The sequence below is a fragment of the Canis lupus genome, chromosome 30, assembly GCF_048164855.1.
Source record: "Canis lupus baileyi chromosome 30, mCanLup2.hap1, whole genome shotgun sequence".
Taxonomy (NCBI): domain Eukaryota; kingdom Metazoa; phylum Chordata; class Mammalia; order Carnivora; family Canidae; genus Canis; species Canis lupus.
In genome coordinates, this window is record NC_132867.1 from 6,267,381 (window position 1) to 6,290,294 (window position 22,914).

A 22,914-nucleotide genomic window follows, 5' to 3' on the forward strand; every position below is an offset into this window, starting at 1 on the left:
AACAAATATTTTATCTTCCACACTGTAGTTAGAGATATTATACTACTCTTCCTTACATATTTTGCATTTTATTAAACCTTTCCTGGTTCCCAGATAAGAATGGGGGGGGGGGATGACTTTCAAGAACAAATTAAAATTGCTACATAAATGAAGTAAATACTAATTACAACACTCAGCTATTCAAAGACAGGAGGACAATTAAAACATCAAAATAGTGTCTACTTAAAGATTATTTTAATAATCGCTATTTATTTGACAGACTAGCATAACCTGTGTACTGCCTAGTGATAACGGTGAGACATTAAATAGGAAAAAATATGTCATATCAATGAAACTAATTGAAAGTGAATAGATGGAAAATTTTAGTTAACTTTGTGAACTGGCTTTGTCTCTGTCAATTACCAAAATTACACAATTGAAACACGGACAAAAATCTGTATTCAAGTTCAGACAAGAGAGCTGTGAAACAATTCCTTGATGGGCTGGGGGAAAATCATTTCAATTGTAAATGAAACCAATAAGTAAATGGAATTAATAGAAACACAGAAAAATGAAGCAAAAAGTATATATGGGATACTAGGGAAATCATAAAAGTAGATTGGATCACACCCTGTAAGTACTTATTAGTAAAAGAACACCAGCAGGCTGAGTGGCAACTCAACTCCTCTCTTTTGTTTTTGTAGACCTGTGAAATATCATCGTTGTTGAAATGCAATGACTGACATGCAATGACCTACTTGACTTTGTCTTTTTCATTATTTTAAAAAAGTGTTGGTCACAGAAATAGTGAAGATATTTAATAGAATCTAAATATTTATAAAATAAAAATGCATCTCAACTATTTTTTTGCCTTTTGTATTGTGTGAAGATAGAATATACATTATCTTTAAATGGCATTTTCTTAAAATCAATTGGAAAAATATTAATAAAAACACTCACTTCACAAAATTTTCTCAAGTTTCCAAAATAGAAGACTTGAAGGTGTGTTTTATTGATGAGATATGATAAGGGTGGTGCTTTAATTTATTTTAGTATTTTTAAGAATTTCAAATTGATTTCACAAATGTACATATTTAACAACTTGTTGGGGTCTACTATGAATGAGACACCATCCTAGGCACAAAAATCAAAGAATAAAAACTTTTGAGCTGGTAAAGAAGACTTTGTGATTATTGAGATTTTTTAAAATTTTATTTATTTTTATTTTTTATTTTTTATTTTTTTTGATTATCAAGATATTAGGAAAAAAGCTTTATTTACTGTATTAAAGCCAAATGAAAAGCGATGGCCACGTGGCACAATTTTGGGTATTTCAAAGTTTGCGTAAAAAAAGAAAACATGACCGATAATCGGTCTTCTATGTGTGTGTGGTAAGGAGTAGGCTTTGGGCATCTTGTCTGACATTTGTTATCCCTGATCTATTCAATCCCCTTCCTATTACAGGTTATGACACCAACAGCTAAACAGTTAAATTGGCCAAGGTCACAAATCCAACTAATGTTAGAAAAAGTCCTAGAATGGAGGTTTCCTGATGGCCACAAATATAACAAATGATATATTATATACAAATATACCTTATACCTTATATGTCTACAGGAAACCTATACCACACCTAGTGTTTTACCATAAGCCAAAGAGAGACAGACACTCCAAAGAATTTATTATTGCCATCTTTTAAATAGTGATAAAAATAGATTAAATGATGTGGGGACACTTGGGTGACTCAACAGTTGAGTGTCTGCCTCTGGCTCAGAGTGTGTTCCCAGGATCCTGGGATCAAGTCCCACATCAGGCTTCCGGCAAGGAGCCTCCTTTTCTCTCTGCCGATGTTTCTGCCTCTCTCTGTGTGTTTCTCATGAATAAATAAACTCTTAAGAAAATAAGTTTGATGAATATCAGCAAAACATACTAGCAGCTAATATGAAATACATTGTTATCATAATACTGTATACCCTAACTTTAAGTCAGCCTGGTCTTCAAGTGTAATTAATGACAGACGACTCTATGTTGTGCTCTGAGGGACAATCAGAACAGCTACTACTTCAAATAACTCTCCTTTTACTAGGTGTCATGGTGTCTAAAATGCCAGTCCTTTCTTTGGGTCTTCAAGACTTTTTAATGGTTTATTTACAGTACTTCTTAATATGCAAATACACTTGGCTAAGATACCACATTTGGAAGAGTCCTCTTCTTTTATAATTAGCTAATTTAGTTATGAGCACCTCATATGATTGTATATAGTTAGGATGAGATACTAGATTGGGGGTGGGGGGTGGGGGCGAGGTGTGGCATCTTCTGGAATTGGGATGGGGAAATGCAATAAAATTGAAGACAAACTACTGAGTTCATAATTCTCTTCTATTGCAGTGGAAGATTTCTTTTTTAAAGAAATTACCATGTCAGAAACTTGAAGTCAGTTTTTGCACTCACACTGTAGGTTTGACCATTGATCTAATTCAATAACTTCTTACCAGTACACTAATTAGGTTTTGAGGATTTTCAGAATAATTCTGAATAAACCATATACGATACACATAAAAATTGATTCTGGAGTGATTATCTGGCATTTAACTGGGTTGGTACCTCCGTAAACAATTGTAAAGCTAAGCACTCATTCAGTCTCCTGCAAAACAGAAGATTTGACATTACCTGTTATGGAAGCTAATTAGAAAGATTATATTCTAAAGGAGAAGGAAATTCAAAGGCTTAAATAGTTAAATTTGATGTTGAATATACTTCTTATCTCAGGTGCTTACTGCAATGACAGGGAATGTTCCACTGGGTTTCAGTCCAGACTAGAGGGCCTTGATTGATCAGGGAAGTCTGCATACAAATGTATTACATACAGAACCTGGTCTAGACATTTCACTTTCCTAACGCATGCAAACAGATCAAGTTCAAACACAATTCTTGAAGAGACTCCAAAAGAAGGACATCTTGGGTCAAAAAAGGTGTTCCATTTTGAAGTTAATTTTTCTAATAGAACTTCTTTTCTTTTCCCCCCAAATGTTCAACTTTTTAAAATAAAGTTTTTCTTGTGCTTTCTTTCCTTCCTGAATATTTTCATTTAAAATATCATTGTGTAGTGTCTCATTCTTAAAACAGAAACATTATATCCATATTGTGTAGGTATTCTTTACTTTCTGTTTTTGCTTTTTGAAAGTTCACTTTAGCAATTATTTATTATTTTACTTTTATATCTAAGATGAATTTTTACAGCAGGAATATTAACAAAAAATTCCGGCATAAAAAGCATTTCAAACAATGCCTAATTATCTAAGGAGATACATCTTTATAATAACCTGAAAATTCCTCAGCGACTAATACAGTCCTATCATTTTCTCCTTACTAACAGGAAGTATATAGAAAATAAAGTAAGAAGAAAAACTAGAATATTTATTTAAATGTATAGTGTTTGCCTCAGAAGTCTAATGTCTTTGAAATATTTTCTAGAAAAATATATTTCTTAGGTGTACATGTTCCTATAATTTTATTACTTTATTTCAAATGACTGCTGTTTGAAATCAATTTAAAATGCAGCTACTCTTAAACTGCTTAAACAGTTTTGTCACATTTCTAAAATCGATTCATGTTTCAAATGCCTAACTTGAAAGAATCTAAAAATAAGTGATATGGAAGGAAAATCCTTATGGATGAAATAAGAATTAGATATAATTTTAATGTTCCACAAATCACAATTTCAAAATAAGTAATGATTAAACAATGATGTCTGAATGTTCCATGGAATACTTCCTAGTAGGGAGGAAAAGAGAACAATGTGTTTATAAACTGTATTTTGAAAACCCAGAAATAACTTTTTAACAGTTAATGTTATTAAGCCCCTCCAACAATAGAATGCTCAAAAAAAAAAAAAAAAGTCGTGAGAAAAATCCTCATATAATTGTGCTGTTATTTCTGGGAAGCCAGAGAAATGTCTCTCTGCATGTGTAAGGCAACATCTTGAACCTCCTGGCTTTATCCAGCAAGAGATGGACCAGGGAACCAGCAACAGGGAGCTGATGGACACAAGGAGCCGCTGATCGAGCCGTCGCTAGGACTTCCGAGTTGCACAGAGACACACTGGGAGCTCTAGAAATGAGAGACAGGCACCTACTTCTACTTTTAATTTTGACAAGGGCTGTCACGTTTACTTTTGGACAAAAGCTTGAGGCAGGTGGCCGGGGGCTGAGGAGCGAAGCCTGGTTATCTGTAACCAAAAAAAAAAAAATCCATTCCTTGAGGCTCAAGTCTAGAAAGCCCACTGGAGCCCCGTTTTCTCCAGAGGTGCTGGAGACACTTCACAGTGACTTCTCCACCGCTCGCCGCCCTGCAGCTGCTGGGGCAGCCGCGGCTCCTGGGCAGCCAGAGTTTCCGTCTCTGGCATCATTTCCCTGTCCGGGGAGGTCTGTTTGATATAGAAACACTGATCATTTGTTGTTAGGGACCAGAAAGTGTCCTTCATAATTCACATCTTGAAGCCTTGAGGCCCAGTGTGACAGAATTTTGAGATAGGGCATAGAAAGGTAATAAGGGTTAAATGAAGTCTTATGGGTGGGGCCCTAATCCAGTAGGACTTGTGTCCTAATGAGAAGAGGAAGAATCGCCAGGGGTTTCTCCCACCAACATCTCATGCACAGAAGAAGGCACCATGTACCATCCAAGAAGAGGGGCCACACGGGACAGCAAACTGACTGGCGCCTTGATCTTGGACCACCAGGCTCCAGAATCCCGAGCAAAGAAAATCTGTTGCATAAGCCACCTGGACTGTGGTATCCTGTTATGCCAGCCCCAGAAGACAAAACAGTGGTTCACTATTTGTCTTTTCCTGAATCTGGAATATCCAATAATTTAGTGTAAGTATTGGCAAAACTTGCAAGTCTTTTATTATCCAAAAATTGGGGGAAAAATCTTGGATCAACCTAACTTATTCACTATTTAACAATGTCTCCACATATGTTAAACATGATCCTTAAGAGGTTACATATGGGCAGCCCCGGTGGCCCAGCGGTTTAGCGCCGTCTTCGGTCCGGGGTGTGATCCTGGAGTCTCGGAATTGAGTGGAGCCTGCTTCTCCCTCGGCCTGTGTCTCTGCCTCTGCCTGTGTCTCTGCCTCTCTGTCTCAGAGACACAGGCCGAGGGAGAAGCAGGCTCCATGCAGGGAGCCCGACGTGGGACTCGATCCCAGTACGCCAGGATCATGACCTAGCTAAAGGCAGACACTCAACCACTGAGCCACCCAGGTGCCCCAAAGCTATATTCTCAAAAGAGAAAAAAGAAAATACTAATGTGTCATTTGCATTGCTACAAAGGAACAAAAAAGTATTGTCAGATTTAGAAAGTACTTAAAGTAGTGAGCTCCTCTCCCTCCTCAAGATAGCAGACTCTACTGTATCTGAAGTACAGACAACTCCCCTCCCCCATTATTTAAACTGCATAAACTATAATTTTAGTAAATCAAGCAAAGAGCTAATCAAGTTTTGATTTGCTAATTACTTCTCAATTTGATTAGAGCTGGCAGCTAATCATCTCTGGATATTTAAAGTCAATCTTTCACTCATATTTGCAAATCAAGACTCAGTGTAAAACAAAATTGGGAATATAACATAAAAGTTCTTTGTGTTATAACAAATAATTAATTTCTACTTGTTGCTACAGTTTTAACAATAAAGAAAAATTTTCTAGGATGTTTCAACAAGTTGAATTATGCATGCAGTGTACCATCCCATGCTGGAGAATGAAAAGAAGCCAGGTTTATACACTTTAGTGAAGCAGCCCACATTGAGCCAAGAAAGCTTACATGCTACATTAAGCAAGCACAATATAATTCAAAAATCACAATTTCATCTTTATGGTCAACAGCAGCTTGCAGAAGAAATGTCTGCCAGGAAAATGAACCATGAATGATCAATAATATAATTGTTTTTCCAATTGAAACCAATATTTTAAAACATTTAAAAATTATTAATACCCAAGACAATATCTCCTTGAAAAATATGCCAAGTTAGGAAAAAGAATGTCACAGTCATTTGAATTCAACAAGGGAGAACATTATGAGGAAACACACGGAAAAGAAAGTGAAGCAAGTAAGTTGATTCTAATTTCATGGGAAAAGGTCTTTCCCAGTCATTTCTCAGATACTATATTTAAATTGTACCATGTACCAAAGTTTCTTCTATCTTTGTCACTTTCTGCTCCTATCACAATTAAACAACTTGAACATTGCTTGACTGTCCTTAACTGAATAACGAATCATCTTTCTAGGAGGTATTTCATTATTACTATTGCTTCATTAATATTTCCAAGCGGTATCTTCACAAGTAAAGTTATATGAAACTTTGGACAATTATCTTGTAAAGTTAGGTTATTGGAGCAAATAACAGGCACTTGAATTTTCTCCTAAAATTTTTACCATCATAATTTAAATATTTTAATTCTTTCCCCACATTTACTCAAAATCAATAAAAAATGATGAGTGTTTTTCTCAATATCTTCTAAGACTTTCTATTCTATTTTTCCTCCTTGCTTTCAGGTTAATATGTTTATTTACCTCCATTTTTAGTATTTTTATTTTATTTTATAATTTGACACTTTACCTTTTAATTTTAGTGGTAAACTAGTGACTCATAGAGCTCAAATGGTATCTTTATTGTGTCTGAATTTGGGTTTATTCCATATTCTCTCTTGAATGAATTCACTAGTAAATATCCAGTTTAACCAGAAGGTAGAGCATAATACTAGACAACGCTTTGCATCAAAGTACGATGGGACATTCTCCATAGAACTCTGATAAACACTCACGATCAGTCTTCCATTAATCTTTGCCAAATGTATGAATGGGGATGGTTTTTTGTTTTGTTTTGTTTTGTTTTGTTTTGTTTTAATGTGCACATTTCCATCAGAGCTCTATGAAGTGGATTTTGAATTTTTCATCTGAGGGTCAAAGAGATGGAGCACTCCAAAATTGTACCAGGGGCACACACCTCATTTATACCTATTCCTATAGTCCAGCCACTATAGGTAATATACCAACCACTCAGAGGTTTAAAGAAAATATCATTTTTAAATATTAGCTATAATTCTGCTAGATAATAACGCCAGACTTTTCCCTCCTTTCTTAGCACTAGAATTGTTTTAGATTAACCTAAAACGAAGAGTGTAGCCTGCTTCGATCTGATTTTAGTCTTGTTAGAAAATGTCAAGCTCTCATTATTACCTCTTTCACATGAAAACCATGTTATTAGGAAATTTATTCTGGAAGCCAACCTATTATGAAATTTTCTGACTGTAGTTCTATGTGTTTTTTGATGCTGGAGATGAGAGCATTGTGCAGAAAAGGGAATTTTATATAATGGATGGTTAACTGAACTGGAAAACCAATAGCATTTCCTAATACTAAGTTGTTTTTGTATTTTTTTTTTAATGAAGAAGCAGCAAACAACCAAGGCTAGAAGTTGTAATGTCTTAATGCAATACATTAAAACAATAACATGTTTGTGACATTTAATGCTGTGGTGGAGTGTCTAATTTAAATTCTAAAATGCTCTAAGTTATAAAGCTAGGTTTTAGTAGCCTAATTCATTATTGGGACTCTGAGCATAGGCCAACAATGTCATCTCCTTGGTTGTCCTCTTCAAATGGTGTTTGGTTTAGAATGTAAGCATAATAGGGTATAGAGTTCAAACTGATTTTTTTTTTCCCAACCGTCCATTTTAACTAATTAATCTTCTAAGGTGTTACCAGAATTATCCTTTACCTAACTTGGGTAACCTCCACTGATATCTTGCTACCTTCAAGAAAAGAGCCAGATTTTTTTAGCATAATGTCTAAGCCCCTTCATAACGTGGCCCCAATACTCTTCCCTGGCCTACTAGTCCTATGCTGCAGACACACCACATCTCTTGTTCTATAAAAATATCTTAGTCTCTTATACCTTCTAGCCTCCATACCAATACATAAAGTACTGACCCCTTCTCTTCAGCTCTGGCAAGTAGCTGATTATGAATTAGCTACCACCTAGATGCAATTTCCTCTATATAAACAATGGTAATTTTTTCATAATATAATCTCTAATAAGCTTCAAAACCCACTATTTTGGGGTTTTGAATTTTATTATACAAAGGTTTGTGAGCTTGTGGTTACTTCCTAAAGCAAATATTGCATTTCACTCATTTATTCAACAAACATTTGAGAAATTGTATTGGTAGGGTATTATATTTGATAGTGCAAAAGAATATACAGAGCAATGGAGGGAAAACAGAGAAACAAACAGATGGCTACAATACCTAGTGATAAGTTCTAGTAGCGAAATGCACAGGGCACCATGGGAGCACACAGAAGAGACAAATAACTGAAAGGTAACATGGGAGGCATGGAGGAACAAGGCCCTTTAGGGGCAGCTAACACATTGCCTGGCACTTAGTAGGTGCTTATTAAAATGCTGTGAATTAGTGATAAATAATAGACAAGAGTTAACCTCCATTTCTATTTTATACCAAATTCCTTTCTTTCTTAAGACTTTGAACTATACAGACATTTGGAGGTCAAGCAGAAAGATTCTCTTTTCAATATTTTATACTTCTTTTCAACAGAGTCTGCTTCTTCCTCTTCTTCTGCCCCTCCTCCTGCTCATGATCTCTCTCTCTTTCTCTCTCTCTCAAATAAATAAATAAAATCATCAAAAAATGATTCCTAATGTCTTTTTATGTACTTTACATATACATACCTGTAAGCTTCTGATATTATATTTTGAGATTAAAGAAAGAAAAAAAAGAGAACTTTTCCTTTAGAAAGAAAGTAAACTTCAGGGAGGGAAGATACATATGGAATACTTAGGCACTTAAAAGAAAACTTAGGAAACATCCAATAGTTCAGATTTTATCTATTAAGAAGTAACCTTCATAATGGATAAGGTAAAAAAAAAAAAGTTTGCAGTAAAAGTATTCTAGAATATTCTCTGTGTTAGGTATAGTACAAGTGTCTCTGATATGCAATAAATCTAAAAACTTGATGTTCTCTGGATTTCTTAAAATGTAACTTTCAAGTAGTTCCACTAAAGCATGAAAAGAGAATGTAAAGAAAAAGAATGGTTATTGTTCTAAATATCATCACTTTGGCCAAGTAGCAAAAACATTCAATGTTTGAAAATATATTTTGAATGTTTCTATAGCCTTAGTCGTATCTATTTTGTGGAGATGGCTATTTGATAGAAGGACTTAAGAGATGTATAAATGAAATACTACAATTTTAGAATAAATCCAGAATTAGAGTTAACTTTTTTTTATAATACTTGTTCTATGTACCTTGAAATTCATGCATCGTATATAGTGAATTATAGCTTTCCCTTCAAACTGAAATCTTCCAAAGAATATTTTTCCTGGCTTGAGAGTTCAAGTGACATCTCTAATATCTACATATTCAACTAATAGATGATAGTGATATTTGTAAATTATCAATTACTAAACAGTTTTTAGTTGTTAGTGAAACTCCTTAAGGAAACTTATTGTTTCAAATAGTCTTTCCTCTCTCTCTTTCTCTCTTTGGTCATAGGAGTTTCTCTGTAGAAATGTTATTTACAAGATTATATTTTTCCTTGTTCCTATATAGGATCAAGAGAATATAGGACAAAATGCAGGGCTGTGGGCAGTGGAAAACATTGGTACCTTTGTTTAGTCTTGATTCTGTTGGGCTAGGAGCTTTGTTCTGGACTTGCTTTCAAGTACAGATTTATGATAAATACTTCTTCCTTCATACGTTAATTTCTTTTAGGGATGCAGTGTTCAAGAGAAAGGAAATGATAGGTTTGAAATTAGAAGGCATGCATGCGTTTGAGTCCTGATACTGCATTTATTTACTAGGTGCTTGGGTAAGTTATAATCACTTCTGGAAATTCCATTATTTCTTCTGAAAAAATAAATTTAAGAGCAGTCTCTTCCTATCACTCTTATCAAAATTAAATGCAAAAGAAATTAATTCAAGACCTAGGACATAGTAATAAAAAAGTTATGAATCAAATTAACTAATAACTGTGATTAATATTAAGGTACAGTTTAGGCAAAGTGATTTAATATCAACATGAAAATTATGCATGTCTATTTCAGAAGATACATAACTTTTATACACACGTACATGTTTCAGGAAGGAGACTACATGATTACATATAATGGTCAAGTAATTCGGTACTGAAATGGTATCAAAAAGTGGAGAATTCAAGGTTAATGTTTAGGTCTCAGGAGAATTGTTGGTTATTTTGCCTAGTATACAAATTATGTAATTACAAGGTGGGGATCTTAATAGGACGTTTCATAAATGTACAAGAATGTGACCTCGTGGTGGCAGCCGTGGACTTCTCACCTGGAGGACATGTCATGCTGACATGGGGACCAGACCGAGGTATGCACCTGAACGACAGACAGGAGCAGGAGGAGAGGGTGGTACATGCTGATACCCAGGGACATCAGTGACCACACTCTGCCCTGCCATCTGGCGCTCCTCCCGGTGCGACGGTGACTCAGCATTGATTAAGTGCCAGTTGTATGCTGGGGAACAGGGTACAGGAGCTGGGCGTGTTCCTCCTACAGCCTTGACTGGGGCTGTGCACACAAACCCTACACATGCGCACATCTTCCAGGACAGTGCTGGGGTGTCGACACCCTCAGCCTCCCTATTTATCCCCTTGTGTCTCCCTCGACCCTCCAACCCAGGCCACCCTGTGACCTCTGCTCCCTCAAGGCCGTACCTAGATTTTTCTTCCTTTTTAAGGAAAATCACTTTTGTTGCTTTGTAACTTCTAAGACATTTGGTAAGGCATAAACAAATTAAGCAAAATATACTTTCCTCCTTGGGGTGGTCTGGACGCACCACGCACCCCTGTGGGGAGGCCCTGGGCTCCAAGCACCCGGAGAGTCTCCCTGTTGAGCCCCGTTTCTGGCCCAGAGCTTGGACAGTGAGTCCCAAGCTCCAGGCATTCACATACCACCTCCACAATATTTGTCGTAACCGAGGACCTCCTGTTCGCTTATTCCTTCATATTTTCTTTGACTCAACATACTTTTACTTATTTCGAACTTTAGAGTTATGCTGAACGATGTATCCTGCAGCCACGTCTTATGTGCTAGTTATGTTTTTTTCTATTACACAAGAAAATAAACGCATACCCACTAGAAAAAAAAAAGAAATTATGTAATTAAATATAACAGGCATTTAATAATTTCCTATTGAATGAGCTAGTAAGTGTATTTTTTCACTAACATATTTTTCCCAGATTGAAATAAAAAGAACAAGCATGCATTATAAATTAACATTTCTTTTATTTTTTACACTATATGCACTTAATTTTTTTGCTGTATCCTAAAATAGATCTTGCTTGATTTAGCAAATTAGTTAATCTAACTAGTGTAACAAGAAAAAGGCAATTCTAAAATAGTGAAAAGAAAATGCTTAATTCAAAGTTTTTTGTCCCCTCCTAGTTGTAAGTTTTGGAGCATGCAAAGTGTTGGACAGAGATTAAAGAAAACATACCTTTAAAAATATTTTATCAAGTATACTGCAATCTTAGAAATACAACTAACAATTTGTCTTTAAAAACTATTTGCATCAAGCTTACCCCTTGGAATTATTCCACTTAACTCTGTAATAGCATTTTTAAGCCATTTATAAATAATTTTACCATGAGGAAAAGTGGAGGCAGTTTGAAACGGGAATATTTCAACAATTGGTAAAACAGATCTAAGTCCTATTCCTGCCTGTGTCCTGGGAAATTTTGGTGCATCAGGCAAGACACTATTCTTATCGTTTGAATGAGACTATGTTTTTAAAAAATTGAAGCCATATAGCAATAGAGTTTTAGAGCAAGCTGTGTTGATCTTCACAACATTCCTATGATGTAGGAACTGCTATAAACCCTATTTCTTAGATCAGAAAACATAGGACCCAAATTCTTGAAATAAATTGTTAAATATATATGTTCACATGTCGACATACTTTAAAAAAAAATGGCTTGAATCTTTTGTTTTGTTAAAGGCAGGGAAGCCTGGGTGGTTCAGCAGTTGAGTCTCTGCCTTCGGCTGAAAAAAAAAATAAAAATTAAAAATAAAATTAAATGCAGAAACATAGAATATCTACGAAATTGTTAAATTTCCTATGTAATGTTTGTAAAAAAATATATTTGTCTTATCAGAAAAGTAGAAGCTTGAAATTATAAGTTCATATCCAACATGATGGATTTGATAAACCACAGAGACAACTTGGTAGGTACATATCTCTGATATATATGCTTACATACCTATGGAAAATAATGCATTATTCACAAAGAAATCAATTCTTTAGAGGTTCATCTTGAATTTCCAGGAAACAATGGTTTGCTAAAATGGCCAAAGAATGTAAAACTGTGCTAATGCAATTTTGGTTTGACAGCAATTTCTCAACTTTTTTGACATACATTGCTACACAGAATGATTTTCTTTTTGGGAAGCTATCTAAAACTAATAAATTAGTGCCAGAAATTAAGTACAACTGTATTATTCTTTTACAAGGAGGTAGAAAATGAAAATAACTTGAAAACAATATTTAAGATATAGAGAAATCCTAGGGCAATGTCTTGAATTTAGTGCATCATTCAACTCAATAATCTTATAAAATATGTATCTCTATGAGAAAATAAAATTTTGGTATTCACTTGGTTGTATTTCTTTTAATTTTTTAAAAAAAGATATTATTTATTTATTCATGAGAGACATAGAGAGAGAGAGAGAGAGAGTGATAAACCTCTGAGCCACCCAGGTATCCCCATGGTTGCATTTATTTTAATGTGTTAAGTTAAATATTCTCTTTATAAGCAATTTGACTGTGAGAGTAGTAGTGCCTTTTTAATACGTTGTTGAAAATAACTGGATCATACCTAATTACTTTGCCTACCCTCCTAACTTTTCTGCTTCATTTAGATTCTTTTCTGTATGTTGAAAGTCCCGAAAAGCAGTCTCAGGCAAGGGAGACTTTAGCTCCCACCTAAAGAGCCCTGAAATTTGGACTAAAAGAGTTCTCCTTCCTATTTACTTATTTTATTCCAGATGCTGATCATACACTTCCATAGCTGCTTTTGGGGGTGGAGGACTCATACACAATTAAAATATCCCCTCATTCATTTTGTCAAACATCAGGTGGTATTGATGATACCCTAACAACCACTGTTCACTGCTTTATCATCCACTCGGTGGGGAAGGTCCGTGTTTGACTGCTGTATGGCACAAAATTAAATTTGAATACATTTAAAAACATTTCCATTTTGCAGCCATTAAAAAACTTTTTCTTCCTATTTTTAAAAAATCTTTTATTTATCCTTTCATATGGAAGGTCATTTTGTCCATATGATGATTGGCCCTGTGCAAGTGGAAACTATGAGATTCTATTAAAAAAAATGGATTATATACATCAGTGGTTCTTAACCCAGGCTGCATATTAAAATCACCTTGGAATTTTAAGGAATACTTATGCCCTTGATGCTCCATTACCAATTCTGATCTAAGTGGTCTGTTTCAGGACCTGGACATTAATATTATTTGAATATATCTCTGGTGAATCTAATACTATGTAGAATCGAGCATCACTGGCATATTCACTGGCAATATAATATGAATCAATCTAATAATCTTGTTTACTTCTCAAAACCACTCTATTTCACGATATTCTGAGACAGAAATTATTATCTTCATTTTCCAAATTAGAAAACACAGGATTATAGAAACTAAATGACTCAACCATTATACTAGATTACATAATCAGAAAGTAGCAGCTCCTGATTTGAAAAATGCAAATAGTATCAATGAAAACTTAGGGAGGGAGACAAACCATGTGAGCCTCCTAACTCTGGGAAATGAACAGTGTTGCGGAAGGAAAGGTGGGCAGGGGGTGGGGTGACTGGTGATGGCACTGAGGGGAGCACTTGTGGGATGAGCACTGGGTGTTATACTATATGTTGGCAAATGGAACTTCAATAAAAATAAACAAGAAAAACAAAAAGAAAAAATGCATTATCTTCAACTAAATTTGTAAAAGCAAGAATGTTACTACATATGGGGAGGAGGAGCAAGACGGCGGAAGAGTAGGGTCCCCAGGTCACCTGTCCCCACGAAATTACCTAGATAACCTTCAACTCATCCTGAAAATCTAGGAATTCGGCCTGAGATTTAAAGAGAGACCAGCTGGAATGCTGCAGTGAGAAGAGTTCGCGCATCTATCAAGGTAGGAAGACGGGGAAAAAGAAATAAAGAAACAAAGGCCTCCAAGGGGGAGGGGCCCGAGAGGAGCCGGGCTGAGGCCGGGGCGAGTGTCCCCAGGACAGGAGAGCCCCGTCCCGGAGGAGCAGGAGCTGCACCGACCTTCCCGGGGGAAAGGGGCTCCAGGGAGGTGGAGCAGGACCCGGGAGGGCGGGGATGCCCTCGGGCTCCGGGGACACTAACAGACACCTGCGCCCCGGGAGAGTGCGCCGAGCTCCCTAAGGGCTGCAGCGCGCACGGGGGACCCGGAGCAGCTCGGGGGGCTCGGGGGCGGCTCCGCGGAGGGGGCTGCGGGGGGGGAGCAGCTCCGGGGGCTCGGGGGCGGCTCCGCGGAGGGGGCTGCGGGGCGGGAGCAGAAGGGGGGGCTCGGGGGCGGCTCCGCGGAGGGGGCTGCGGGGCGGGAGCAGCTCGGGGGGGCTCGGGGGCGGCTCCGCGGAGGGGGCTGCGGGGCGGGAGCGCGAATCCACCAGCGCAGGCCCCGGAGCACAGGGCGCCGGGACACAGCCCAGGATCCCGCCTCCCCCGGGACAGGCAGAGGCCGGGAGGGCCCAGGACAGCGAGGACGCTCCTGCCCCAGCTGAGCAGATCAGCGGCCCCGCCCGGAGCCTCCAGGCCCTGCAGACGGAGAGCTGAGGAGCTACTGCGGGGGCTGACTCCAGGGCTGCAGAGCTGGCCCCGCCACTGCGGTTGTTCCTCCTGGGGCCTCACGGGGTGAACAACCCCCAAGGAGCCCTGCACCAGGCAGGGGCAGAGCAGCTCCCCCAAGTGCTCACACCTGAGAATCAGCACAGCAGGCCCCTCCCCCAGAAGACCAGCTAGACGGACAAGTTCCAGGGGAAGTCAAGGGACTTAAAGTACACAGAATCTGAGGACACCCCCCCGTGGGTTTTTTTGTTTGTTGGTTTGGTTTGGTTTGGTTTGCTTTTTTTTTTGTTTTGTTTTGCTTTTGATTTCTGTTTGCTTCCCCCACCCTTTTTTCCCCTTTCTTTCGTTTTCTATCTCTTTTTCTTCTTCTTTTTTTTCGTTTTTTCTTCCTTTTTTCTTTTTTCTCTCTCTCTTTTCTTTCCCTCTTTCTCTCTTCTCTTTTTTCTCCTTTTCCCAATACAACTTGTTTTTGGCCACTCTGCACTGAGCAAAATGACTAGAAGGAAAACCTCACCTCAAAAGAAAGAATCAGAAACAGTCCTCTCTTCCACAGAGTTACAAAATCTGGATTACAATTCAATGTCAGAAAGCCAATTCAGAAGCACTATCATACAGCTACTGGTGGCTCTAGAAAAAAGCATAAAGGACTCAAGAGACTTCATGACTGGAGAATTTAGACCTAATCAGGCAGAAATTAAAAATCAATTAAATGAGATGCAATCCAAACTAGAAGTCCTAACGACGAGGGTTAACGAGGTAGAAGAACGAGTGAGTGACGTAGAAGACAAGTTGATGGCAAAGAGGGAAACTGAGGAAAAAAGAGACAAACAATTAAAAGACCATGAGGATAGATTAAGGGAAATACATGACAGCCTGAGGAATAAAAATCTACGTTTTTTTTAATTTTTTTTATTTATTTATGATAGTCACACAGAGAGAGAGAGAGAGAGGCAGAGACACAGGCAGAGGGAGAAGCAGGCTCCATGCACTGGGAGCCCGACATGGGATTCGATCCGGGTCTCCAGGATCGCGCCCTGGGCCAAAGGCAGGCGCTAAACCACTGCGCCACCCAGGGATCCCCTGCGCCACCCAGGGATCCCAAAATCTACGTTTAATTGGTGTTCCCGAGGGCGCCAAAAGGGACAGAGGGCCAGAACATGTATTTGAACAAATCATAGCTGAAAACTTTCCTAATCTGGGAAGGGAAACAGGCATTCAAATCCGGGAAATAGATCCCCACCTAAAATTAATAAAACCCGTTCAACACCTCGACATTTAATAGTGAAGCTTGCAAATTCCAAAGATAAAGAGAAGATCCTTTAAGCAGCAAGAGACAAGAAATCCCTGACTTTTATGGGGAGGAGTATTAGGGTAACAGCAGACCTCTCCACAGAGACCTGGCAGGCCAGAAAGGGCTGGCAGGATATATTCTGGGTCCTAAATGAGAAGAACATGGAGCCAAGAATACTTTATCCAGCAAGGCTCTCATTCAGAATGGAAGGAGAGATAAAGGGCTTCCAAGACAGGCAGGAACTAAAAGAATATGTGACCTCTAGGGATCCCTGGGTGGCGCAGCGGTTTGGCACCTGCCTTTGGCTCAGGGCGCGATCCTGGAGACCCGGGATCGAATCCCACATCAGGCTTCCAGTGCATGGAGCCTGCTTCTCCCTCTGCCTGTGTCTCTGCCTCTCTCTCTCTCTCTGTGTGTGTGACTATCGTAAATAAATAAATTAAAAAAAAAAAAAAAGAATATGTGACCTCTAAACCAGCTCTGCAAAATAAATAAATAAATAAATAAATAAATAAATAAATAAATACATAAATAAATAAAACAGCTCTGCAAGAAATTTAAAGGGGAACTCTTAACATTCCCCTTTAAGAAGAAGTCCAGTGGAACAATCCACAAAAACAAGGACTGAATAGATATCATGATGACACTAAACTCATATCTCTCAATAGTAACTCTGAACGTGAATGGACTTAATGACCCCATCAAAAGGCACAGGGTTTCAGACTGGATAAAAAAGCAGGACCCATCTATTTGCTGTCTACAAGAGACTCATTTTAGACAGAAGGACACCTACAATCTGAAAATAAAAGGTTGGAGAACCATTTACCATTCGAATGGTCCTCAAAAGAAAGCAGGGGTAGCCATCCTCATATCAGATAAACTAAAATTTACTCCGAAGACTGTAGTGAGAGATGAAGAGGGACACTATATCATACTTAAAGGATCTATCCAACAAGAGGACTTAACAATCCTCAATATATATGCCCCGAATGTGGGAGCTGCCAAATATATCAATCAATTAATAACCAAAGTGAAGAAATACTTAGATAATAATACACTTATACTTGGTGACTTCAATATAGCGCTTTCTATACTCGATATGTATTCTAAACACGTCTCCAAAGAAACGAGAGCTTTATTTATTTTTTTTAATTTTTATTTATTTATGATAGTCACACAGAGAGAGATAGAGAGAGGCAGAGACATAGGCAGAGGGAGAAGCAGGCTCCATGCACCGGGAACCTGACGTGGGATTTGATCCCGAGTCTCCGGGATCACGCCCTGGGCCAAAGGCAGGCGCTAAACAGCTGCGCCACCCAGGGATCCTGAAACGAGAGCTTTAATTGATACATTGGACCAGATGGATTTCACAGATATCTACAGAACATTACATCCAAACTCAACTGAATACACATTCTTCTCAAGGGCACATGGAACTTTCTCCAGAATAGACCACATACTGGGTCACAAATCGGGTCTGAAACGATACCAAAAGATTGGGATCATACCCTGCATATTCTCAGACCATAATGCCTTGAAATTAGAACTAAATCACAACAAGAAGTTTGGAAGGACCTCAAACACGTGGAGGTTAAGGACCATCCTGCTAAAAGATAAAAGGGTCAACCAGGAAATTAAGGAAGAATTAAAAAGATTCATGGAAACTAATGAGAATGAAGATACAACATTCAAAATCTTTGGGATGCAGCAAAAGCAGTCCTAAGGGGGCAATACATCGCAATACAAGCATCCATCCAAAAACTGGAAAGAACTCAAATACAAAAGCTAACCTTACACATAAAGGAGCTAGAGAAAAAACAGCAAATAGATCCTACACCCAGCAGAAGAAGAGAGTTAATAAAGATTCAAGCAGAACTCAACGAAATCGAGACCAGAAGAACTGTGGAACAGATCAACAAAACCAGGAGTTGGTTCTTTGAAAGAATTAATAAGATAGATAAACCATTAGCCAGCCTTATTAAAAAGAAGAGAGAGAAGACTCAAATTAATAAAATCATGAATGAGAAAAGAGAGATCACTACGAACACCAAGGAAATACAAACGATTTTAAAAACATATTATGAACAGCTATATGCCAATAAATTAGACAATCTAGAAGAAATGGACGCATTCCTGGAAAGCCACAAACTACCAAAACTGGAACAGGAAGAAATAGAAAACCTGAACAGACCAATAACCAGGGAGGAAATTGAAGCAGTTATCAAAAACCTCCCAAGACACAAAAGTCCAGGGCCAGATGGCTTCCCAGGGGAATTCTATCAAACATTTAAAGAAGAAACCATACCTATTCTACTAAAGCTGTTTGGAAAGATAGAAAGAGATGGAGTACTTCCAAACTCGTTCTATGAGGCCAGCATCACCTTAATTCCAAAACCAGACAATGACCCCACCAAAAAGGAGAATTATAGACCAATATCCTTGATGAACATGGATGCAAAAATTCTCAACAAGATACTAGCCAATAGGATCCAACAGTACATTAAGAAAATTATTCACCATGACCAATATGATTTATCCCCGGGACACAAGGCTGGTTCAAAACCCGTAAAACAATCAATGTGATTCATCACATCAGCAAGAGTAAAACCAAGAACCATATGATCCTCTCATTAGATGCAGAGAAAGCATTTGACAAAATACAGCATCCATTACTTATCAAAACTCTTCAGAGCGTAGGGATAGAGGCAACATTCCTCAACATCTTAAAAGCCATCTACAAAAAGCCCACAGCAAATATCATTCTCAATGGGGAAGCACTGGGAGCCTTTCCCCTAAGATCAGGAATAAGACAGGGATGTCCACTCTCCCCACTGCTATTCAACATAGTACTGGAAGTCCTAGCCTCAGCAATCAGGCAACAAAAAGACATTAAAGGCATTCAAATTGGCAAAGAAGAAGTCCAACTCTCCCTCTTCGCCGATGACATGATACTCTACATAGAAAACCCAAAAGCCTCCACCCCAAGATTGCTAGAACTCATACAGCAATTTGGCAGCGTGGCAGGATACACAATCAATGCCCTGAAATCAATGGCATTTCTATACACTAACAATGAGACTGAAGAAAGAGAAATTAAGGAGTCAATCCCGTTTACAATTGCACCAAAAGCATAAGATACCTAGGAATAAACTTCACCAAAGGATCTATACCCTGAAAACTATAGAACACTTCTGAAAGAAATTGAGGAAGACACAGAGATGGAAAAATATTCCATGCTCATGGATTGGCAGAATTAATATTGTGAAAATGTCAATGTTACCTAGGGCAATGTACACTTTTAATGCAATCCCTATCAAAATACCATGGACTTTCTTCAGAGAGTTAGATCAAATTATTTTAAGATTTGTCTGGAATCAGAAAAGACCCGAATAGCCAGGGGAATTTTAAAAAAGAAAACCATATCTGGGGGCAACACAATGCCAGATTTCAGGTTGTACTACAAAGCTGTGGTCATCAAGACAGTGTGGTACTGGCACAAAAACAGACACATAGATCAATGGAACAGAATAGAGAACCCAGAAGTGGACCCTGAACTTTATGGTCAACTAATATTCAATAACGGAGGGAAGACTATCCATTGGAAGAAGGACAGTCTCTTCAATAGATGGTGCTGGGAAAATAGGACATCCACATGCAGAAGAATGAAACTAGACCACTCTCTTAGACCATACACAATGATAAACTCAAAATGGATGAATGATCTAAATGTGAGACAAGATTCCATCACAATCCTAGAGGATAACACAGGCAACACCCTTTTTGAACTCGGCCACAGTAACTTCTTGCAAGATACATCCACGAAGGCAAAAGAAACAAAAGCAAAAATGAACTATTGGGACTTCATCAAGATAAGAAGCTTTTGCACAGCAAAGGATACAGTCAACAAAACTAAAAGACAACCTACAGCATGGGAGAAGATATTGGCAAATGACGTATCAGATAAAGGGCTAGTTTCCAAGATCTATAAAGAACTTATTAAACTCAACAGCAAAGAATCCAATCATGAAATGAGCAAAAGACATGAAGAGAAATCTCACAGAGGAAGACATAGACATGGCCAACACGCACATGAGAAAATGCTCTGCATCACTTGCCATCAGGGAAATACAAATCCAAACCACAGTGAGATCCCACCTCACACCAGTGAGAATGGGGAAAATTAACAAGGCAGGAAACCACAAATGTTGGAGAGGATGCGGAGAAAGGGGAACCCTCCTGCACTGTTGGTGGGAATGTGAACTGGTGCAGCCACTCTGGAAAACTGTGTGGAGGTTCCTCAAAGAGTTAAAAATAGACCTGCCCTACGACCCAGCAATTGTACTGGTGGGGATTTACCCCAAAGATTCAGATGCAGTGAAACGCCAGGACACCTGCACCCCGATATTTCTAGCAGCAATGTCCACAATAGCCAAACTGTGGAAGGAGCCTCGGTGTCCATCGAAAGATGAATGGATAAAGATGTGGTTTATGTATACAATGGAATATTCCTCAGCCATTAGAAACGACAAATACCCACCATTTGCTTCAACGTGGATGGAACTGGAGGGTATTATGCTGCGTGAAGTAAGTCAGTCAGAGAAAGACAAACATTATATGTTCTCATTCATTTGGGGAATATAAATAATAGTGAAAGGGAATATAAGGGAAGGGAGAAGAAATGTGTGGGAAATATCAGAAAGGGAGACAGAACATAAAGACTCCTAACTCTGGGAAACGAACTAGGGGTGGTGGAAGGGGAGGAGGGCGAGGGGTGGGGGTGGATGGGTGACAGGCACTGAGGGGGGCACTTGACGGGATGAGCACTGGGTGTTATTCTGTATGTTGGTAAATTGAACACCAATAAAAAATAAATTTTTATTAAAAAATAATAAAAAAATAAAATATTCAATAGGTTAAAAAAACAATCATATGGGAAAAACGTGCAACAAACTTAGAATGATAAAGCTGGAAACAAAAAAAAAAGTTTTTTTTCTAGTTTTATAATGAACAACAATAAAAAAGATTACAGTAACAATAACAGAAAACTAGTGGCAACAGTCAGCCACACACATTACTCAACCATAAACATTTAGATTAATCAAGACTTAATTCTCACAAAAAAACTGAGTAAACTACATTTATTGATATTTTTCTTCATCATGGAAATTTCTATATTTGTCAATACATTTGACGAATAATGTGTGTACTTAACAATAGTTTACTGTGCTGATTTTCTAAGGTTCTACTCTGGATATCCAAGCATTGCCATCTGAATTAACAATACATTTCAAGAAAGACACTGCTCAATTTTTTGCATTTTCTACTAGGTTTTTACCTAACATGGTAAGACAGCTCCATAATAAACTTCCATACAAGCACATACATTATATTTTTAAGAGATGTAATTTCAAGTCAAAACCCCATGAAGAAAGAAAAGTTTTGTCCCTGCTGTGCCTATAAAAAAAAAAAAAAAGTGAACTTGAGGCCTGTTATAGGCTCTGGAAAATTTCCAAAATACTCACAAAAGTGTACCATAATGGGAGTAATAAAAGCAAGACATTTACCTCATGGGAGGAATCTCTGAATGTGTTGCTGTCATGGGTGTAGTCTAAATTTAGCTCTTTATAATTTCTGCACTTATGGCTGAAGTTACAAACCAGATGGTGATAGAGAAAATTAGCCATATTTTAAAGAACCAGCCAAAAAGCTTTGTTTATTTCAGCCAACAAAAGCCTCTTCCATGAAAGTATCTGGTCACAAAACAGCTCATCAATTGATATACCATTCTGACTTCCGTATCATTGTTCATTTGCTTAATTCATGCTAGGAGTCATTTAAGTTTTATAGAGAAAAAGCAAAGCATAACAAAAACTAAAGCTATAATTTGAACTAAAGGAATTTCAAGTCTTTAAATTAAAGGAGTAAGATTAAATTTGCTAGCATTTGGCAGCTATTAATGAAACAAAAACGAATTTGCATGGAATTGGAGTAACACCACTGTAATCTATTGATATTTTTATTGAACAGCATTTAAGCAAAGGTATATGTTTTGATAAAGATTGATTGTTCAAAATCTACCCTACTATTTTTGTTGTATTAAAAACATAATTTCGGGGCACCTGGTGGCTCCGTTTATTAAGTGTCTGCCTTCGGCTGGGGTTGTGAACCCCAGGGTCGTGGAATAGAGCCTCACATCAGGCTTCTTCCTCAGCAGGGAGTCTGCTGCTCCCTCTCCCACTACCCATGCTCTCTCTCTCTCTATCTCTCTCTCAAATAAATAAATAAATAATCTTTAAAAAAACATAATTTATGTCAGAAAATGTAACAAAAATGTTTACATACATGAATATTTAAAATAATTGTTAGAATTTTATTTTTAAAAACATTTAAGCAATCAGGTATACACATATTTTATAAGGAAAGTAGCTGTTTTATCGATAAATTAATTTTAAGGTGAGACTGTCTTGTGAATGTCCACCTTCCCACCTGACTTCCCTTATCTGTATTTTTATGTGACTTCACTTGCTGGCTCAAGCTGAACAGATAGTAATTCAAACTAAGGGAGCTCCTTTCACCTAGTATGCCCTTTTTCAAATTGGTTTAAGACTTATCTCAATAAACAAATTTAAATGTTTGAGCCTTAAAATTCTGTAATCAATAGAATATCTTATAGATGATAACAAAGAGTAGAGTTTCTGTTATGTGCCT

General features: G+C 37.8%; 1 protein-coding gene across 3 annotated transcripts in view; it reads right to left on the minus strand.

Moving 5' to 3' along the window:
• Nucleotides 1–22,914, minus strand: part of CADM2 (cell adhesion molecule 2) — a 1,061,838-nt gene that overhangs the window by 386,086 nt on the left and 652,838 nt on the right. The gene's annotated exons all lie outside the window — the stretch shown is intronic.